Genomic DNA, 24,019 nt, shown 5'->3' on the forward strand with positions numbered 1-24,019 from the left:
GAAATAGAATCGAAATATTGGTAAAAATGAATATATTTACGCAATATCAAACTACATGATTAACGTGAAAAAGTCACTATTTTACCATATTTGAGGAATTTACCTTCAAATCATAGAGCGAGGTTTTGTATTATTTAGATCCAAGAAAAGACATATGACAATGTTGTTTCCAATACAAATGATAAAAAACAATGTGTTTTCATTTGAATTAACTAAAATGTTCCTGATTTTCCGTTAATATTACGGAGGGAAGATGTACACGTAAAACCGCTCTAATCCGGCTAAAACGTCGATATATGCAATAAAAACCGAACTTCTCCCCTTTTCAATATCTTACTCAGTATTTTAACGAGAAATAAATAGATGATTGAAAATGAAGTATTTAAGGTTATTATCTAATCAATTATGTGTTTGCATCATTTTTATCGTATATATATGAATTAATACCCATAGACTGAAAATTCAGAAAAACGTGGAAAAACGGCAAAATATTGCCTAATTCGTTGATATTTTGTTTAAATCACATAAAGGAAAAGGGGATGATAAACGTCAAAATATTCGATGATTTTTCGAACGAAACAAAATGCAAGAAAACTTCTTTAAAATGCAATATTATGCGAAATTCTGAGATTTGAAGGCCAAATCACATATCGTGATACTACATGAAATAGAATCGAAATATTGGTAATGAATATATTTACGTAGTATCAAACTACATGAAAAACGTGAAAAAAGTCACTATTTAACCATATTTGAGGATTTCACTCCAAATCATAGAGCGAGGTTTCGTATTATTTAGATCCAAGAAAAGACATATGACAATGTTGTTTCCAATACAAATGATACAAAAACAATGTGTTTTCATTAGAATTAACTAAAATGTTCTTGATTTTCCGTTTATATTACCGAGGGAAGATGTAAACGTAAAACCGCTCTAATCCGGCTGAAACGTCGATATATGCAATGAAAACCGAACTTCTCCCCTTTTCAATATCTTACTCAGTATTTTATCGAGAAACAAATAGTTGATTGAAAATGAAGTATTTAAGGTTATTATCTAATCATTTTAATCATTAATCATAATTATTATGTGTTTTCATCATTTTTATCGTATATATAATGAATTAATACCAATAAACTGAAAATTCACATAAACGTGGAAAAACGGCAAAAAATTGCCTAATTCGATGATATTTTGTTTAAATAACATAAAGGAAAAGGGGATGTTGAACGTCAAAATATTGCTAAATTCGATGATGTTCCGTACGAAACAAAATGCAAGAGAACTTGCTTAAAATGCAATATTATGCGAAATTCTGAGATTTGAAGGCCAAATAACATATCGTAATACTACATGAAATAGTATCGAAATATTGGTAAAAATGAATATATTTACGTAATATCAAACTACATGATTAACGTGAAAAAAGTCACAATTTTACCATATTTGGGGATTTTACCTTCAAATCATAGAGCGAGGTTTCGTATTATTTAGATCCAAGAAAAGACATATGACAATGTTGTTTCCAATACAAATGATACAAAAACAATGTGTTTTCATTAGAATTAACTAAAATGTTCTTGATTTTCCGTTTATATTACCGAGGGAAGATGTAAACGTAAAACCGCTCTAATCCGGCTGAAACGTCGATATATGCAATGAAAACCGAACTTCTCCCCTTTTCAATATCTTACTCAGTATTTTATCGAGAAACAAATAGTTGATTGAAAATGAAGTATTTAAGGTTATTATCTAATCATTTTAATCATTAATCATAATTATTATGTGTTTTCATCATTTTTATCGTATATATAATGAATTAATACCAATAAACTGAAAATTCACATAAACGTGGAAAAACGGCAAAAAATTGCCTAATTCGATGATATTTTGTTTAAATAACATAAAGGAAAAGGGGATGTTGAACGTCAAAATATTGCTAAATTCGATGATTTTCCGTACGAAACAAAATGCAAGAGAACTTGCTTAAAATGCAATATTATGCGAAATTCTGAGATTTGAAGGCCAAATAACATATCGTAATACTACATGAAATAGTATCGAAATATTGGTAAAAATGAATATATTTACGTAATATCAAACTACATGATTAACGTGAAAAAAGTCACAATTTTACCATATTTGGGGATTTTACCTTCAAATCATAGAGCGAGGTTTCGTATTATTTAGATCCAAGAAAAGACATATGACAATGTTGTTTCCAATACAAATGATACAAAAACAATGTGTTTTCATTAGAATTAACTAAAATGTTCTTGATTTTCCGTTTATATTACCGAGGTAAGATGTACACGTAAAACCGCTCTAACCCGGCTGAAACGTCGATATATGCAATAAAAACCGAACTTCTCCCCTTTTCTATATCTTACTCAGTATTTTAAGGAGAAACAAATAGATGATTGAAAATGAAGTATTTAAGGTTATTATCTAATCAATTATGTGTTTGCATCATTTTTATCGTATATATATGAATTAATACCCATAGACTGAAAATTCAGAAAAACGTGGAAAAACGGCAAAATATTGCCTAATTCGATGATATTTTGTTTAAATCACATAAAGGAAAAGGGGATGATAAACGTCAAAATATTGCTAAATTCGATGATTTTTCGTACGAAACAAAATGCAAGAAAACTTCCTTAAAATGCAATATTATGCGAAATTCTGAGATTTGAAGGCCAAATCACATATCGTGATACTACATGAAATAGAATCGAAATATTGGTAAAAATGAATATATTTACGTAGTATCAAACTACATGAAAAACGTGAAAAAAGTCACTATTTAACCATATTTGAGGATTTCACTCCAAATCATAGTGCGAAGTTTCGTATTATTTAGATCCAAGAAAAGACATATGACAATGTTGTTTCCAATACAAATGATACAAAAACAATGTGTTTTCATTAGAATTAACTAAAATGTTCTTGATTTTCCGTTTATATTACCGAGGGAAGATGTACACGTAAAACCGCTCTAACCCGGCTGAAACGTCGATATATGCAATAAAAACCGAACTTCTCCCCTTTTCTATATCTTACTCAGTATTTTAACGAGAAACAAATAGATGATTGAAAATGAAGTATTTAAGGTTATTATCTAATCAATTATGTGTTTGCATCATTTTTATCGTATATATATGAATTAATACCCATAGACTGAAAATTCACAAAAACGTGGAAAAACGGCAAAATATTGCCTAATTCGATGATATTTTGTTTAAATCACATAAAGGAAAAGGGGATGATAAACGTCAAAATATTGCTAAGTTCGATGATTTTTCGTACGAAACAAAATGCAAGAAAACTTGCTTAAAATGCAATATTATGCGAAATTCTGAGATTTGAAGGCCAAATCACATATCGTGATACTACATGAAATAGAATCGAAATATTGGTAAAAATGAATATATTTACGTCGTATCAAACTACATGAAAAACGTGAAAAAAGTCACTATTTAACCATATTTAAAGATTTAAACTTCAAATCATAGAGCGAGCTTTCGTATTATTTAGATCCAAGAAAAGACATATGACAATGTTGTTTCCAATACAAATGATAAAAATCAATGTGTTTTCATTAGAATTAACTAAAATGTTCCTGATTTTCCGTTTATATTACCGAGGGAAGATGTACACGTAAAACCGCTCTAATCCGGCTGAAACGTCGATATATGCAATAAAAACCGATCTTCTCACCTTTTCAGTATCTTACTCAGTATTTTAACGAGAAACAAATAGTTGATTGAAAATGAAGTATTTAAGGTTATTATCTAATCATTTTAATCATTAATCATAATTATTATGTGTTTGCATCATTTTTATCGTATATATAATGAATTAATAGCAATAAACTGAAAATTCACGTAAATGTGGAAAAACGGCAAAATATTGCCTAATTCGATATTTTGTTTAAATCACATAAAGGAAAAGGGGATGATAAACGTCAAAATATTGCTAAATTCGATGATTTTTCGTACGAAACAAAATGCAAGAAAACTTGCTTAAAATGCAATATTATGCGAAATTCTGAGATTTGAAGGCCAAATCATATATCGTGATACTACATGAAATAGTATCGAGATATTGGTAAAAATGAATATATTTACGCAATATCAAACTACATGATTAACGTGAAAAAGTCACTATTTTACCATATTTGAGGATTTTACCTTCAAATCATAGAGCGAGGTTTCGTATTATTTAGATCCAAGAAAAGACATATGACAATGTTGTTTCCAATACAAATGATAAAAAACAATGTGTTTTCATTTGAATTAACTAAAATGTTCCTGATTTTCCGTTTATATTACCGAGGGAAGATGTACACGTAAAACCGTTCTAATCCGGCTAAAACGTCGATATATGCAATAAAAACCGAACTTCTCCTCTTTTCAATATCTTACTCAGTATTTTAACGAGAAATAAATAGATGATTGAAAATGAAGTATTTAAGGTTATTATCTAATCAATTATGTGTTTGCATCATTTTTATCGTATATATATGAATTAATACCCATAGACTGAAAATTCAGAAAAACGTGGAAAAACGGCAAAATATTGCCTAATTCGTTGATATTTTGTTTAAATCACATAAAGGAAAAGGGGATGATAAACGTCAAAATATTGCTAAATTCGATGATTTTTCGTACGAAACAAAATGCAAGAAAACTTCCTTAAAATGCAATATTATGCGAAATTCTGAGATTTGAAGACCAAATCACATATCGTGATACTACATGAAATAGAATCGAAATATTGGTAAAAATGAATATATTTACGTAGTATCAAACTACATGAAAAACGTGAAAAAAATCACTATTTAACCATATTTGAGGATTTCACTCCAAATCATAGAGCGAGGTTTCGTATTATTTAGATCCAAGAAAAGACATATGACAATGTTGTTTCCAATACAAATGATACAAAAACAATGTGTTTTCATTAGAATTAACTAAAATGTTCTTGATTTTCCGTTTATATTACCGAGGGAAGATGTAAACGTAAAACCGCTCTAATCCGGCTGAAACGTCGATATATGCAATAAAAACCGAACTTCTCCCCTTTTCAATATCTTACTCAGTATTTTAACGAGAAATAAATAGATGATTGAAAATGAAGTATTTAAGGTTATTATCTAATCAATTATGTGTTTGCATCATTTTTATCTTTTATATATGAATTAATACCCATAGACTGAAAATTCAGAAAAACGTGGAAAAACGGCAAAATATTGCCTAATTCGATGATATTTTGTTTAAATCACATAAAGGAAAAGGGGATGATAAACGTCAAAATATTGCTAAATTCGATGATTTTTCGTACGAAACAAAATGCAAGAAAACTTCCTTAAAATGCAATATTATGCGAAATTCTGAGATTTGAAGGCCAAATCACATATCGTGATACTACATGAAATAGAATCGAAATATTGGTAAAAATGAATATATTTACGCAATATCAAACTACATGATTAACGTGAAAAAGTCACTATTTTACCATATTTGAGGATTTTACCTTCAAATCATAGAGCGAGGTTTCGTATTATTTAGATCCAAGAAAAGACATATGACAATGTTGTTTCCAATACAAATGATAAAAAACAATGTGTTTTCATTTGAATTAACTAAAATGTTCCTGATTTTCCGTTTATATTACCGAGGGAAGATGTACACGTAAAACCGCTCTAATCCGGCTAAAACGTCGATATATGCAATAAAAACCGAACTTCTCCCCTTTTCAATATCTTACTCAGTATTTTAACGAGAAATAAATAGATGATTGAAAATGAAGTATTTAAGGTTATTATCTAATCAATTATGTGTTTGCATCATTTTTATCGTATATATATGAATTAATACCCATAGACTGAAAATTCAGAAAACGTGGAAAAACGGCAAAATATTGCCTAATTCGTTGATATTTTGTTTAAATCACATAAAGGAAAAGGGGATGATAAACGTCAAAATATTCGATGATTTTTCGTACGAAACAAAATGCAAGAAAACTTCTTTAAAATGCAATATTATGCGAAATTCTGAGATTTGAAGGCCAAATCACATATCGTGATACTACATGAAATAGAATCGAAATATTGGTAATGAATATATTTACGTAGTATCAAACTACATGAAAAACGTGAAAAAAGTCACTATTTAACCATATTTGAGGATTTCACTCCAAATCATAGAGCGAGGTTTCGTATTATTTAGATCCAAGAAAAGACATATGACAATGTTGTTTCCAATACAAATGATACAAAAACAATGTGTTTTCATTAGAATTAACTAAAATGTTCTTGATTTTCCGTTTATATTACCGAGGGAAGATGTAAACGTAAAACCGCTCTAATCCGGCTGAAACGTCGATATATGCAATGAAAACCGAACTTCTCCCCTTTTCAATATCTTACTCAGTATTTTATCGAGAAACAAATAGTTGATTGAAAATGAAGTATTTAAGGTTATTATCTAATCATTTTAATCATTAATCATAATTATTATGTGTTTTCATCATTTTTATCGTATATATAATGAATTAATACCAATAAACTGAAAATTCACATAAACGTGGAAAAACGGCAAAAAATTGCCTAATTCGATGATATTTTGTTTAAATAACATAAAGGAAAAGGGGATGTTGAACGTCAAAATATTGCTAAATTCGATGATGTTCCGTACGAAACAAAATGCAAGAGAACTTGCTTAAAATGCAATATTATGCGAAATTCTGAGATTTGAAGGCCAAATAACATATCGTAATACTACATGAAATAGTATCGAAATATTGGTAAAAATGAATATATTTACGTAATATCAAACTACATGATTAACGTGAAAAAAGTCACAATTTTACCATATTTGGGGATTTTACCTTCAAATCATAGAGCGAGGTTTCGTATTATTTAGATCCAAGAAAAGACATATGACAATGTTGTTTCCAATACAAATGATACAAAAACAATGTGTTTTCATTAGAATTAACTAAAATGTTCTTGATTTTCCGTTTATATTACCGAGGTAAGATGTACACGTAAAACCGCTCTAACCCGGCTGAAACGTCGATATATGCAATAAAAACCGAACTTCTCCCCTTTTCTATATCTTACTCAGTATTTTAAGGAGAAACAAATAGATGATTGAAAATGAAGTATTTAAGGTTATTATCTAATCAATTATGTGTTTGCATCATTTTTATCGTATATATATGAATTAATACCCATAGACTGAAAATTCACAAAAACGTGGAAAAACGGCAAAATATTGCCTAATTCGATGATATTTTGTTTAAATCACATAAAGGAAAAGGGGATGATAAACGTCAAAATATTGCTAAGTTCGATGATTTTTCGTACGAAACAAAATGCAAGAAAACTTGCTTAAAATGCAATATTATGCGAAATTCTGATATTTGAAGGCCAAATCACATATCGTGATACTACATGAAATAGAATCGAAATATTGGTAAAAATGAATATATTTACGTCGTATCAAACTACATGAAAAACGTGAAAAAAGTCACTATTTAACCATATTTAAAGATTTAAACTTCAAATCATAGAGCGAGCTTTCGTATTATTTAGATCCAAGAAAAGACATATGACAATGTTGTTTCCAATACAAATGATAAAAATCAATGTGTTTTCATTAGAATTAACTAAAATGTTCCTGATTTTCCGTTTATATTACCGAGGGAAGATGTACACGTAAAACCGCTCTAATCCGGCTGAAACGTCGATATATGCAATAAAAACCGATCTTCTCACCTTTTCAGTATCTTACTCAGTATTTTAACGAGAAACAAATAGTTGATTGAAAATGAAGTATTTAAGGTTATTATCTAATCATTTTAATCATTAATCATAATTATTATGTGTTTGCATCATTTTTATCGTATATATAATGAACTAATAGCAATAAACTGAAAATTCACGTAAATGTGGAAAAACGGCAAAATATTGCCTAATTCGATGATATTTTGTTTAAATCACATAAAGGAAAAGGGGATGATAAACGTCAAAATATTGCTAAATTCGATGATTTTTCGTACGAAACAAAATGCAAGAAAACTTGCTTAAAATGCAATATTATGCGAAATTCTGAGATTTGAAGGCCAAATCATATATCGTGATACTACATGAAATAGTATCGAAATATTGGTAAAAATGAATATATTTACGCAATATCAAACTACATGATTAACGTGAAAAAGTCACTATTTTACCATATTTGAGGATTTTACCTTCAAATCATAGAGCGAGGTTTCGTATTATTTAGATCCAAGAAAAGACAATGTTGTTTCCAATACAAATGATAAAAAACAATGTGTTTTCATTTGAATTAACTAAAATGTTCCTGATTTTCCGTTTATATTACCGAGGGAAGATGTACACGTAAAACCGCTCTAATCCGGCTAAAACGTCGATATATGCAATAAAAACCGAACTTCTCCCCTTTTCAATATCTTACTCAGTATTTTAACGAGAAATAAATAGATGATTGAAAATGAAGTATTTAAGGTTATTATCTAATCAATTATGTGTTTGCATCATTTTTATCGTATATATATGAATTAATACCCATAGACTGAATATTCAGAAAAACGTGGAAAAACGGCAAAATATTGCCTAATTCGTTGATATTTTGTTTAAATCACATAAAGGAAAAGGGGATGATAAACGTCAAAATATTCGATGATTTTTCGTACGAAACAAAATGCAAGAAAACTTCTTTAAAATGCAATATTATGCGAAATTCTGAGATTTGAAGGCCAAATCACATATCGTGATACTACATGAAATAGAATCGAAATATTGGTAAAAATGAATATATTTACGTAGTATCAAACTACATGAAAAACGTGAAAAAAGTCACTATTTAACCATATTTGAGGATTTCACTCCAAATCATAGAGCGAGGTTTCGTATTATTTAGATCCAAGAAAAGACATATGACAATGTTGTTTCCAATACAAATGATACAAAAACAATGTGTTTTCATTAGAATTAACTAAAATGTTCTTGATTTTCCGTTTATATTACCGAGGGAAGATGTAAACGTAAAACCGCTCTAATCCGGCTGAAACGTCGATATATGCAATGAAAACCGAACTTCTCCCCTTTTCAATATCTTACTCAGTATTTTATCGAGAAACAAATAGTTGATTGAAAATGAAGTATTTAAGGTTATTATCTAATCATTTTAATCATTAATCATAATTATTATGTGTTTTCATCATTTTTATCGTATATATAATGAATTAATACCAATAAACTGAAAATTCACATAAACGTGGAAAAACGGCAAAAAATTGCCTAATTCGATGATATTTTGTTTAAATAACATAAAGGAAAAGGGGATGTTGAACGTCAAAATATTGCTAAATTCGATGATTTTCCGTACGAAACAAAATGCAAGAGAACTTGCTTAAAATGCAATATTATGCGAAATTCTGAGATTTGAACGCCAAATAACATATCGTAATACTACATGAAATAGTATCGAAATATTGGTAAAAATGAATATATTTACGTAATATCAAACTACATGATTAACGTGAAAAAAGTCACAATTTTACCATATTTGGGGATTTTACCTTCAAATCATAGAGCGAGGTTTCGTATTATTTAGATCCAAGAAAAGACATATGACAATGTTGTTTCCAATACAAATGATACAAAAACAATGTGTTTTCATTAGAATTAACTAAAATGTTCTTGATTTTCCGTTTATATTACCGAGGGAAGATGTACACGTAAAACCGCTCTAACCCGGCTGAAACGTCGATATATGCAATAAAAACCGAACTTCTCCCCTTTTCAATATCTTACTCAGTATTTTAACGAGAAATAAATAGATGATTGAAAATGAAGTATTTAAGGTTATTATCTAATCAATTATGTGTTTGCATCATTTTTATCTTTTATATATGAATTAAAACCCATAGACTGAAAATTCAGAAAAACGTGGAAAAACGGCAAAATATTGCCTAATTCGATGATATTTTGTTTAAATCACATAAAGGAAAAGGGGATGATAAACGTCAAAATATTGCTAAATTCGATGATTTTTCGTACGAAACAAAATGCAAGAAAACTTCCTTAAAATGCAATATTATGCGAAATTCTGAGATTTGAAGGCCAAATCACATATCGTGATACTACATGAAATAGAATCGAAATATTGGTAAAAATGAATATATTTACGTAGTATCAAACTACATGAAAAACGTGAAAAAAGTCACTATTTAACCATATTTGAGGATTTCACTCCAAATCATAGAGCGAGGTTTCGTATTATTTAGATCCAAGAAAAGACATATGACAATGTTGTTTCCAATACAAATGATACAAAAACAATGTGTTTTCATTAGAATTAACTAAAATGTTCTTGATTTTCCGTTTATATTACCGAGGGAAGATGTAAACGTAAAACCGCTCTAATCCGGCTGAAACGTCGATATATGCAATGAAAACCGAACTTCTCCCCTTTTCAATATCTTACTCAGTATTTTATCGAGAAACAAATAGTTGATTGAAAATGAAGTATTTAAGGTTATTATCTAATCATTTTAATCATTAATCATAATTATTATGTGTTTTCATCATTTTTATCGTATATATAATGAATTAATACCAATAAACTGAAAATTCACATTAACGTGGAAAAACGGCAAAAAATTGCCTAATTCGATGATATTTTGTTTAAATAACATAAAGGAAAAGGGGATGTTGAACGTCAAAATATTGCTAAATTCGATGATTTTCCGTACGAAACAAAATGCAAGAGAACTTGCTTAAAATGCAATATTATGCGAAATTCTGAGATTTGAACGCCAAATAACATATCGTAATACTACATGAAATAGTATCGAAATATTGGTAAAAATGAATATATTTACGTAATATCAAACTACATGATTAACGTGAAAAAAGTCACAATTTTACCATATTTGGGGATTTTACCTTCAAATCATAGAGCGAGGTTTCGTATTATTTAGATCCAAGAAAAGACATATGACAATGTTGTTTCCAATACAAATGATACAAAAACAATGTGTTTTCATTAGAATTAACTAAAATGTTCTTGATTTTCCGTTTATATTACCGAGGGAAGATGTACACGTAAAACCGCTCTAACCCGGCTGAAACGTCGATATATGCAATAAAAACCGAACTTCTCCCCTTTTCAATATCTTACTCAGTATTTTAACGAGAAATAAATAGATGATTGAAAATGAAGTATTTAAGGTTATTATCTAATCAATTATGTGTTTGCATCATTTTTATCTTTTATATATGAATTAAAACCCATAGACTGAAAATTCAGAAAAACGTGGAAAAACGGCAAAATATTGCCTAATTCGATGATATTTTGTTTAAATCACATAAAGGAAAAGGGGATGATAAACGTCAAAATATTGCTAAATTCGATGATTTTTCGTACGAAACAAAATGCAAGAAAACTTCCTTAAAATGCAATATTATGCGAAATTCTGAGATTTGAAGGCCAAATCACATATCGTGATACTACATGAAATAGAATCGAAATATTGGTAAAAATGAATATATTTACGTAGTATCAAACTACATGAAAAACGTGAAAAAAGTCACTATTTAACCATATTTGAGGATTTCACTCCAAATCATAGTGCGAGGTTTCGTATTATTTAGATCCAAGAAAAGACATATGACAATGTTGTTTCCAATACAAATGATACAAAAACAATGTGTTTTCATTAGAATTAACTAAAATGTTCTTGATTTTCCGTTTATATTACCGAGGGAAGATGTACACGTAAAACCGCTCTAACCCGGCTGAAACGTCGATATATGCAATAAAAACCGAACTTCTCCCCTTTTCTATATCTTACTCAGTATTTTAACGAGAAACAAATAGATGATTGAAAATGAAGTATTTAAGGTTATTATCTAATCAATTATGTGTTTGCATCATTTTTATCGTATATATATGAATTAATACCCATAGACTGAAAATTCACAAAAACGTGGAAAAACGGCAAAATATTGCCTAATTCGATGATATTTTGTTTAAATCACATAAAGGAAAAGGGGATGATAAACGTCAAAATATTGCTAAGTTCGATGATTTTTCGTACGAAACAAAATGCAAGAAAACTTGCTTAAAATGCAATATTATGCGAAATTCTGAGATTTGAAGGCCAAATCACATATCGTGATACTACATGAAATAGAATCGAAATATTAGTATAAATGAATATATTTACGTCGTATCAAACTACATGAAAAACGTGAAAAAAGTCACTATTTAACCATATTTAAAGATTTAAACTTCAAATCATAGAGCGAGCTTTCGTATTATTTAGATCCAAGAAAAGACATATGACAATGTTGTTTCCAATACAAATGATAAAAATCAATGTGTTTTCATTAGAATTAACTAAAATGTTCCTGATTTTCCGTTTATATTACCGAGGGAAGATGTACACGTAAAACCGCTCTAATCCGGCTGAAACGTCGATATATGCAATAAAAACCGATCTTCTCACCTTTTCAGTATCTTACTCAGTATTTTAACGAGAAACAAATAGTTGATTGAAAATGAAGTACTTAAGGTTATTATCTAATCATTTTAATCATTAATCATAATTATTATGTGTTTGCATCATTTTTATCGTATATATAATGAATTAATAGCAATAAACTGAAAATTCACGTAAATGTGGAAAAACGGCAAAATATTGCCTAATTCGATATTTTGTTTAAATCACATAAAGGAAAAGGGGATGATAAACGTCAAAATATTGCTAAATTCGATGATTTTTCGTACGAAACAAAATGCAAGAAAACTTGCTTAAAATGCAATATTATGCGAAATTCTGAGATTTGAAGGCCAAATCATATATCGTGATACTACATGAAATAGTATCGAAATATTGGTAAAAATGAATATATTTACGCAATATCAAACTACATGATTAACGTGAAAAAGTCACTATTTTACCATATTTGAGGATTTTACCTTCAAATCATAGAGCGAGGTTTCGTATTATTTAGATCCAAGAAAAGACATATGACAATGTTGTTTCCAATACAAATGATAAAAAACAATGTGTTTTCATTTGAATTAACTAAAATGTTCCTGATTTTCCGTTTATATTACCGAGGGAAGATGTACACGTAACACCGCTCTAATCCGGCTAAAACGTCGATATATGCAATAAAAACCGAACTTCTCCTCTTTTCAATATCTTACTCAGTATTTTAACGAGAAATAAATAGATGATTGAAAATGAAGTATTTAAGGTTATTATCTAATCAATTATGTGTTTGCATCATTTTTATCGTATATATATGAATTAATACCCATAGACTGAAAATTCAGAAAAACGTGGAAAAACGGCAAAATATTGCCTAATTCGTTGATATTTTGTTTAAATCACATAAAGAAAAAGGGGATGATAAACGTCAAAATATTGCTAAATTCGATGATTTTTCGTACGAAACAAAATGCAAGAAAACTTCCTTAAAATGCAATATTATGCGAAATTCTGAGATTTGAAGGCCAAATCACATATCGTGATACTACATGAAATAGAATCGAAATATTGGTAAAAATGAATATATTTACGTAGTATCAAACTACATGAAAAACGTGAAAAAAGTCACTATTTAACCATATTTGAGGATTTCACTCCAAATCATAGTGCGAGGTTTCGTATTATTTAGATCCAAGAAAAGACATATGACAATGTTGTTTCCAATACAAATGATACAAAAACAATGTGTTTTCATTAGAATTAACTAAAATGTTCTTGATTTTCCGTTTATATTACCGAGGGAAGATGTACACGTAAAACCGCTCTAACCCGGCTGAAACGTCGATATATGCAATAAAAACCGAACTTCTCCCCTTTTCTATATCTTACTCAGTATTTTAACGAGAAACAAATAGATGATTGAAAATGAAGTATTTAAGGTTATTATCTAATCAATTATGTGTTTGCATCATTTTTATCGTATATATATGAATTAATACCCATAGACTGAAAATTCACAAAAACGTGGAAAAACGGCAAAATATTGCCTAATTCGATGATATTTTGTTTAAATCACATAAAGGAAAAGGGGATGATAAACGTCAAAATATTGCTAAGTTCGATGATTTTTCGTACGAAACAAAATGCAAGAAAACTTGCTTAAAATGCAATATTATGCGAAATTCTGAGATTTGAAGGCCAAATCACATATCGTGATACTACATGAAATAGAATCGAAATATTGGTAAAAATGAATATATTTACGTCGTATCAAACTACATGAAAAACGTGAAAAAAGTCACTATTTAACCATATTTAAAGATTTAAACTTCAAATCATAGAGCGAGCTTTCGTATTATTTAGATCCAAGAAAAGACATATGACAATGTTGTTTCCAATACAAATGATAAAAATCAATGTGTTTTCATTAGAATTAACTAAAATGTTCCTGATTTTCCGTTTATATTACCGAGGGAAGAAGTACACGTAAAACCGCTCTAATCCGGCTGAAACGTCGATATATGCAATAAAAACCGATCTTCTCACCTTTTCAGTATCTTACTCAGTATTTTAACGAGAAACAAATAGTTGATTGAAAATGAAGTATTTAAGGTTATTATCTAATCATTTTAATCATTAATCATAATTATTATGTGTTTGCATCATTTTTATCGTATATATAATGAATTAATAGCAATAAACTGAAAATTCACGTAAATGTGGAAAAACGGCAAAATATTGCCTAATTCGTTGATATTTTGTTTAAATCACATAAAGGAAAAGGGGATGATAAACGTCAAAATATTGCTAAATTCGATGATTTATCGTACGAAACAAAATGCAAGAAAACTTGCTTAAAATGCAATATTATGCGAAATTCTGAGATTTGAAGGCCAAATCATATATCGTGATACTACATGAAATAGTATCGAAATATTGGTAAAAATGAATATATTTACGCAATATCAAACTACATGATTAACGTGAAAAAGTCACTATTTTACCATATTTGAGGATTTTACCTTCAAATCATAGAGCGAGGTTTCGTATTATTTAGATCCAAGAAAAGACATATGACAATGTTGTTTCCAATACAAATGATAAAAAACAATGTGTTTTCATTTGAATTAACTAAAATGTTCCTGATTTTCCGTTTATATTACCGAGGGAAGATGTACACGTAAAACCGCTCTAATCCGGCTAAAACGTCGATATATGCAATAAAAACCGAACTTCTCCTCTTTTCAATATCTTACTCAGTATTTTAACGAGAAATAAATAGATGATTGAAAATGAAGTATTTAAGGTTATTATCTAATCAATTATGTGTTTGCATCATTTTTATCGTATATATATGAATTAATACCCATAGACTGAAAATTCAGAAAAACGTGGAAAAACGGCAAAATATTGCCTAATTCGTTGATATTTTGTTTAAATCACATAAAGAAAAAGGGGATGATAAACGTCAAAATATTGCTAAATTCGATGATTTTTCGTACGAAACAAAATGCAAGAAAACTTCCTTAAAATGCAATATTATGCGAAATTCTGAGATTTGAAGGCCAAATCACATATCGTGATACTACATGAAATAGAATCGAAATATTGGTAAAAATGAATATATTTACGTAGTATCAAACTACATGAAAAACGTGAAAAAAGTCACTATTTAACCATATTTGAGGATTTCACTCCAAATCATAGTGCGAGGTTTCGTATTATTTAGATCCAAGAAAAGACATATGACAATGTTGTTTCCAATACAAATGATACAAAAACAATGTGTTTTCATTAGAATTAACTAAAATGTTCTTGATTTTCCGTTTATATTACCGAGGGAAGATGTACACGTAAAACCGCTCTAACCCGGCTGAAACGTCGATATATGCAATAAAAACCGAACTTCTCCCCTTTTCTATATCTTACTCAGTATTTTAACGAGAAACAAATAGATGATTGAAAATGAAGTATTTAAGGTTATTATCTAATCAATTATGTGTTTGCATCATTTTTATCGTATATATATGAATTAATACCCATAGACTGAAAATTCACAAAAACGTGGAAAAACGGCAAAATATTGCCTAATTCGATGATATTTTGTTTAAATCACATAAAGGAAAAGGGGATGATAAACGTCAAAATATTGCTAAGTTCGATGATTTTTCGTACGAAACAAAATGCAAGAAAACTTGCTTAAAATGCAATATTATGCGAAATTCTGAGATTTGAAGGCCAAATCACATATCGTGATACTACATGAAATAGAATCGAAATATTGGTAAAAATGAATATATTTACGTCGTATCAAACTACATGAAAAACGTGAAAAAAGTCACTATTTAACCATATTTAAAGATTTAAACTTCAAATCATAGAGCGAGCTTTCGTATTATTTAGATCCAAGAAAAGACATATGACAATGTTGTTTCCAATACAAATGATAAAAATCAATGTGTTTTCATTAGAATTAACTAAAATGTTCCTGATTTTCCGTTTATATTACCGAGGGAAGAAGTACACGTAAAACCGCTCTAATCCGGCTGAAACGTCGATATATGCAATAAAAACCGATCTTCTCACCTTTTCAGTATCTTACTCAGTATTTTAACGAGAAACAAATAGTTGATTGAAAATGAAGTATTTAAGGTTATTATCTAATCATTTTAATCATTAATCATAATTATTATGTGTTTGCATCATTTTTATCGTATATATAATGAATTAATAGCAATAAACTGAAAATTCACGTAAATGTGGAAAAACGGCAAAATATTGCCTAATTCGATATTTTGTTTAAATCACATAAAGGAAAAGGGGATGATAAACGTCAAAATATTGCTAAATTCGATGATTTTTCGTACGAAACAAAATGCAAGAAAACTTGCTTAAAATGCAATATTATGCGAAATTCTGAGATTTGAAGGCCAAATCATATATCGTGATACTACATGAAATAGTATCGAGATATTGGTAAAAATGAATATATTTACGCAATATCAAACTACATGATTAACGTGAAAAAGTCACTATTTTACCATATATGAGGATTTTACCTTCAAATCATAGAGCGAGGTTTCGTATTATTTAGATCCAAGAAAAGACATATGACAATGTTGTTTCCAATACAAATGATAAAAAACAATGTGTTTTCATTTGAATTAACTAAAATGTTCCTGATTTTCCGCTTATATTACCGAGGGAAGATGTACACGTAAAACCGCTCTAATCCGGCTAAAACGTCGATATATGCAATAAAAACCGAACTTCTCCTCTTTTCAATATCTTACTCAGTATTTTAACGAGAAATAAATAGATGATTGAAAATGAAGTATTTAAGGTTATTATCTAATCAATTATGTGTTTGCATCATTTTTATCGTATATATATGAATTAATACCCATAGACTGAAAATTCAGAAAAACGTGGAAAAACGGCAAAATATTGCCTAATTCGTTGATATTTTGTTTAAATCACATAAAGGAAAAGGGGATGATAAACGTCAAAATATTGCTAAATTCGATGATTTTTCGTACGAAACAAAATGCAAGAAAACTTCCTTAAAATGCAATATTATGCGAAATTCTGAGATTTGAAGACCAAATCACATATCGTGATACTACATGAAATAGAATCGAAATATTGGTAAAAATTAATATATTTACGTAGTATCAAACTACATGAAAAACGTGAAAAAAGTCACTATTTAACCATATTTGAGGATTTCACTCCAAATCATAGAGCGAGGTTTCGTATTATTTAGATCCAAGAAAAGACATATGACAATGTTGTTTCCAATACAAATGATACAAAAACAATGTGTTTTCATTAGAATTAACTAAAATGTTCTTGATATTCCGTTTATATTACCGAGGGAAGATGTAAACGTAAAACCGCTCTAATCCGGCTGAAACGTCGATATATGCAATAAAAACCGAACTTCTCCCCTTTTCAATATCTTACTCAGTATTTTAACGAGAAATAAATAGATGATTGAAAATGAAGTATTTAAGGTTATTATCTAATCAATTATGTGTTTGCATCATTTTTATCTTTTATATATGAATTAATACCCATAGACTGAAAATTCAGAAAAACGTGGAAAAACGGCAAAATATTGCCTAATTCGATGATATTTTGTTTAAATCACATAAAGGAAAAGGGGATGATAAACGTCAAAATATTGCTAAATTCGATGATTTTTCGTACGAAACAAAATGCAAGAAAACTTCCATAAAATGCAATATTATGCGAAATTCTGAGATTTGAAGGCCAAATCACATATCGTGATACTACATGAAATAGAATCGAAATATTGGTAAAAATGAATATATTTACGCAATATCAAACTACATGATTAACGTGAAAAAGTCACTATTTTACCATATTTGAGGATTTTACCTTCAAATCATAGAGCGAGGTTTCGTATTATTTAGATCCAAGAAAAGACATATGACAATGTTGTTTCCAATACAAATGATAAAAAACAATGTGTTTTCATTTGAATTAACTAAAATGTTCCTGATTTTCCGTTTATATTACCGAGGGAAGATGTACACGTAAAACCGCTCTAATCCGGCTAAAACGTCGATATATGCAATAAAAACCGAACTTCTCCCCTTTTCAATATCTTACTCAGTATTTTAACGAGAAATAAATAGATGATTGAAAATGAAGTATTTAAGGTTATTATCTAATCAATTATGTGTTTGCATCATTTTTATCGTATATATATGAATTAATACCCATAGACTGAAAATTCAGAAAAACGTGGAAAAACGGCAAAATATTGCCTAATTCGTTGATATTTTGTTTAAATCACATAAAGGAAAAGGGGATGATAAACGTCAAAATATTCGATGATTTTTCGTACGAAACAAAATGCAAGAAAACTTCTTTAAAATGCAATATTATGCGAAATTCTGAGATTTGAAGGCCAAATCACATATCGTGATACTACATGAAATAGAATCGAAATATTGGTAATGAATATATTTACGTAGTATCAAACTACATGAAAAACGTGAAAAAAGTCACTATTTAACCATATTTGAGGATTTCACTCCAAATCATAGAGCGAGGTTTCGTATTATTTAGATCCAAGAAAAGACATATGACAATGTTGTTTCCAATACAAATGATACAAAAACAATGTGTTTTCATTAGAATTAACTAAAATGTTCTTGATTTTCCGTTTATATTACCGAGGGAAGATGTAAACGTAAAACCGCTCTAATCCGGCTGAAACGTCGATATATGCAATGAAAACCGAACTTCTCCCCCTTTTCAATATCTTACTCAGTATTTTATCGAGAAACAAATAGTTGATTGAAAATGAAGTATTTAAGGTTATTATCTAATCATTTTAATCATTAATCATAATTATTATGTGTTTTCATCATTTTTATCGTATATATAATGAATTAATACCAATAAACTGAAAATTCACATAAACGTGGAAAAACGGCAAAAAATTGCCTAATTCGATGATATTTTGTTTAAATAACATAAAGGAAAAGGGGATGTTGAACGTCAAAATATTGCTAAATTCGATGATGTTCCGTACGAAACAAAATGCAAGAGAACTTGCTTAAAATGCAATATTATGCGAAATTCTGAGATTTGAAGGCCAAATAACATATCGTAATACTACATGATATAGTATCGAAATATTGGTAAAAATGAATATATTTACGTAATATCAAACTACATGATTAACGTGAAAAAAGTCACAATTTTACCATATTTGGGGATTTTACCTTCAAATCATAGAGCGAGGTTTCGTATTATTTAGATCCAAGAAAAGACATATGACAATGTTGTTTCCAATACAAATGATACAAAAACAATGTGTTTTCATTAGAATTAACTAAAATGTTCTTGATTTTCCGTTTATATTACCGAGGGAAGATGTAAACGTAAAACCGCTCTAATCCGGCTGAAACGTCGATATATGCAATGAAAACCGAACTTCTCCCCTTTTCAATATCTTACTCAGTATTTTATCGAGAAACAAATAGTTGATTGAAAATGAAGTATTTAAGGTTATTATCTAATCATTTTAATCATTAATCATAATTATTATGTGTTTTCATCATTTTTATCGTATATATAATGAATTAATACCAATAAACTGAAAATTCACATAAACGTGGAAAAACGGCAAAAAATTGCCTAATTCGATGATATTTTGTTTAAATAACATAAAGGAAAAGGGGATGTTGAACGTCAAAATATTGCTAAATTCGATGATTTTCCGTACGAAACAAAATGCAAGAGAACTTGCTTAAAATGCAATATTATGCGAAATTCTGAGATTTGAACGCCAAATAACATATCGTAATACTACATGAAATAGTATCGAAATATTGGTAAAAATGAATATATTTACGTAATATCAAACTACATGATTAACGTGAAAAAAGTCACAATTTTACCATATTTGGGGATTTTACCTTCAAATCATAGAGCGAGGTTTCGTATTATTTAGATCCAAGAAAAGACATATGACAATGTTGTTTCCAATACAAATGATACAAAAACAATGTGTTTTCATTAGAATTAACTAAAATGTTCTTGATTTTCCGTTTGAATTACCGAGGTAAGATGTACACGTAAAACCGCTCTAACCCGGCTGAAACGTCGATATATGCAATAAAAACCGAACTTCTCCCCTTTTCTATATCTTACTCAGTATTTTAAGGAGAAACAAATAGATGATTGAAAATGAAGTATTTAAGGTTATTATCTAATCAATTATGTGTTTGCATCATTTTTATCGTATATATATGAATTAATACCCATAGACTGAAAATTCAGAAAAACGTGGAAAAACGGCAAAATATTGCCTAATTCGATGATATTTTGTTTAAATCACATAAAGGAAAAGGGGATGATAAACGTCAAAATATTGCTAAATTCGATGATTTTTCGTACGAAACAAAATGCAAGAAAACTTCCTTAAAATGCAATATTATGCGAAATTCTGAGATTTGAAGGCCAAATCACATATCGTGATACTACATGAAATAGAATCGAAATATTGGTAAAAATGAATATATTTACGTAGTATCAAACTACATGAAAAACGTGAAAAAAGTCACTATTTAACCATATTTGAGGATTTCACTCCAAATCATAGTGCGAGGTTTCGTATTATTTAGATCCAAGAAAAGACATATGACAATGTTGTTTCCAATACAAATGATACAAAAACAATGTGTTTTCATTAGAATTAACTAAAATGTTCTTGATTTTCCGTTTATATTACCGAGGGAAGATGTACACGTAAAACCGCTCTAACCAGGCTGAAACGTCGATATATGCAATAAAAACCGAACTTCTCCCCTTTTCTATATCTTACTCAGTATTTTAACGAGAAACAAATAGATGATTGAAAATGAAGTATTTAAGGTTATTATCTAATCAATTATGTGTTTGCATCATTTTTATCGTATATATATGAATTAATACCCATAGACTGAAAATTCACAAAAACGTGGAAAAACGGCAAAATATTGCCTAATTCGATGATATTTTGTTTAAATCACATAAAGGAAAAGGGGATGATAAACGTCAAAATATTGCTAAGTTCGATGATTTTTCGTACGAAACAAAATGCAAGAAAACTTGCTTAAAATGCAATATTATGCGAAATTCTGAGATTTGAAGGCCAAATCACATATCGTGATACTACATGAAATAGAATCGAAATATTGGTAAAAATGAATATATTTACGTCGTATCAAACTACATGAAAAACGTGAAAAAAGTCACTATTTAACCATGTTTAAAGATTTAAACTTCAAATCATAGAGCGAGCTTTCGTATTATTTAGATCCAAGAAAAGACATATGACAATGTTGTTTCCAATACAAATGATAAAAATCAATGTGTTTTCATTAGAATTAACTAAAATGTTCCTGATTTTCCGTTTATATTACCGAGGGAAGATGTACACGTAAAACCGCTCTAATCCGGCTGAAACGTCGATATATGCAATAAAAACCGATCTTCTCACCTTTTCAGTATCTTACTCAGTATTTTAACGAGAAACAAATAGTTGATTGAAAATGAAGTATTTAAGGTTATTATCTAATCATTTTAATCATTAATCATAATTATTATGTGTTTGCATCATTTTTATCATATATATAATGATTTAATAGCAATAAACTGAAAATTCACGTAAATGTGAAAAAACGGCAAAATATTGCCTAATTCGATATTTTGTTTAAATCACATAAAGGAAAAGGGGATGATAAACGTCAAAATATTGCTAAATTCGATGATTTTTCGTACGAAACAAAATGCAAGAAAACTTGCTTAAAATGAAATATTATGCGAAATTCTGAGATTTGAAGGCCAAATCATATATCGTGATACTACATGAAATAGTATCGAGATATTGGTAAAAATGAATATATTTACGCAATATCAAACTACATGATTAACGTGAAAAAGTCACTATTTTACCATATTTGAGGATTTTACCTTCAAATCATAGAGCGAGGTTTCGTATTATTTAGATCCAAGAAAAGACATATGACAATGTTGTTTCCAATACAAATGATAAAAAACAATGTGTTTTCATTTGAATTAACTAAAATGTTCCTGATTTTCCGTTTATATTACCGAGGGAAGATGTACACGTAAAACCGTTCTAATCCGGCTAAAACGTCGATATATGCAATAAAAACCGAACTTCTCCTCTTTTCAATATCTTACTCAGTATTTTAACGAGAAATAAATAGATGATTGAAAATGAAGTATTTAAGGTTATTATCTAATCAATTATGTGTTTGCATCATTTTTATCGTATATATATGAATTAATACCCATAGACTGAAAATTCAGAAAAACGTGGAAAAACGGCAAAATATTGCCTAATTCGTTGATATTTTGTTTAAATCACATAAAGGAAAAGGGGATGATAAACGTCAAAATATTGCTAAATTCGATGATTTTTCGTACGAAACAAAATGCAAGAAAACTTCCTTAAAATGCAATATTATGCGAAATTCTGAGATTTGAAGACCAAATCACATATCGTGATACTACATGAAATAGAATCGAAATATTGGTAAAAATGAATATATTTACGTAGTATCAAACTACATGAAAAACGTGAAAAAAGTCACTATTTAACCATATTTGAGGATTTCACTCCAAATCATAGAGCGAGGTTTCGTATTATTTAGATCCAAGAAAAGACATATGACAATGTTGTTTCCAATACAAATGATACAAAAACAATGTGTTTTCATTAGAATTAACTAAAATGTTCTAGATTTTCCGTTTATATTACCGAGGGAAAGATGTAAACGTAAAACCGCTCTAATCCGGCTGAAACGTCGATATATGCAATAAAAACCGAACTTCTCCCCTTTTCAATATCTTACTCAGTATTTTAACGAGAAATAAATAGATGATTGAAAATGAAGTATTTAAGGTTATTATCTAATTAATTATGTGTTTGCATCATTTTTATCTTTTATATATGAATTAATACCCATAGACTGAAAATTCAGAAAAACGTGGAAAAACGGCAAAATATTGCCTAATTCGATGATATTTTGTTTAAATCACATAAAGGAAAAGGGGATGATAAACGTCAAAATATTGCTAAATTCGATGATTTTTCGTACGAAACAAATGCAAGAAAACTTCCTTAAAATGCAATATTATGCGAAATTCTGAGATTTGAAGGCCAAATCACATATCGTGATACTACATGAAATAGAATCGAAATATTGGTAAAAATGAATATATTTACGCAATATCAAACTACATGATTAACGTGAAAAAGTCACTATTTTACCATATTTGAGGATTTTACCTTCAAATCATAGAGCGAGGTTTCGTATTATTTAGATCCAAGAAAAGATATATGACAATGTTGTTTCCAATACAAATGATAAAAAACAATGTGTTTTCATTTGAATTAACTAAAATGTTCCTGATTTTCCGTTATAT

The sequence above is a fragment of the Procambarus clarkii genome, chromosome 55 (assembly GCF_040958095.1).
Source record: "Procambarus clarkii isolate CNS0578487 chromosome 55, FALCON_Pclarkii_2.0, whole genome shotgun sequence".
NCBI classification, from domain to species: Eukaryota; Metazoa; Arthropoda; class Malacostraca; order Decapoda; family Cambaridae; genus Procambarus; species Procambarus clarkii.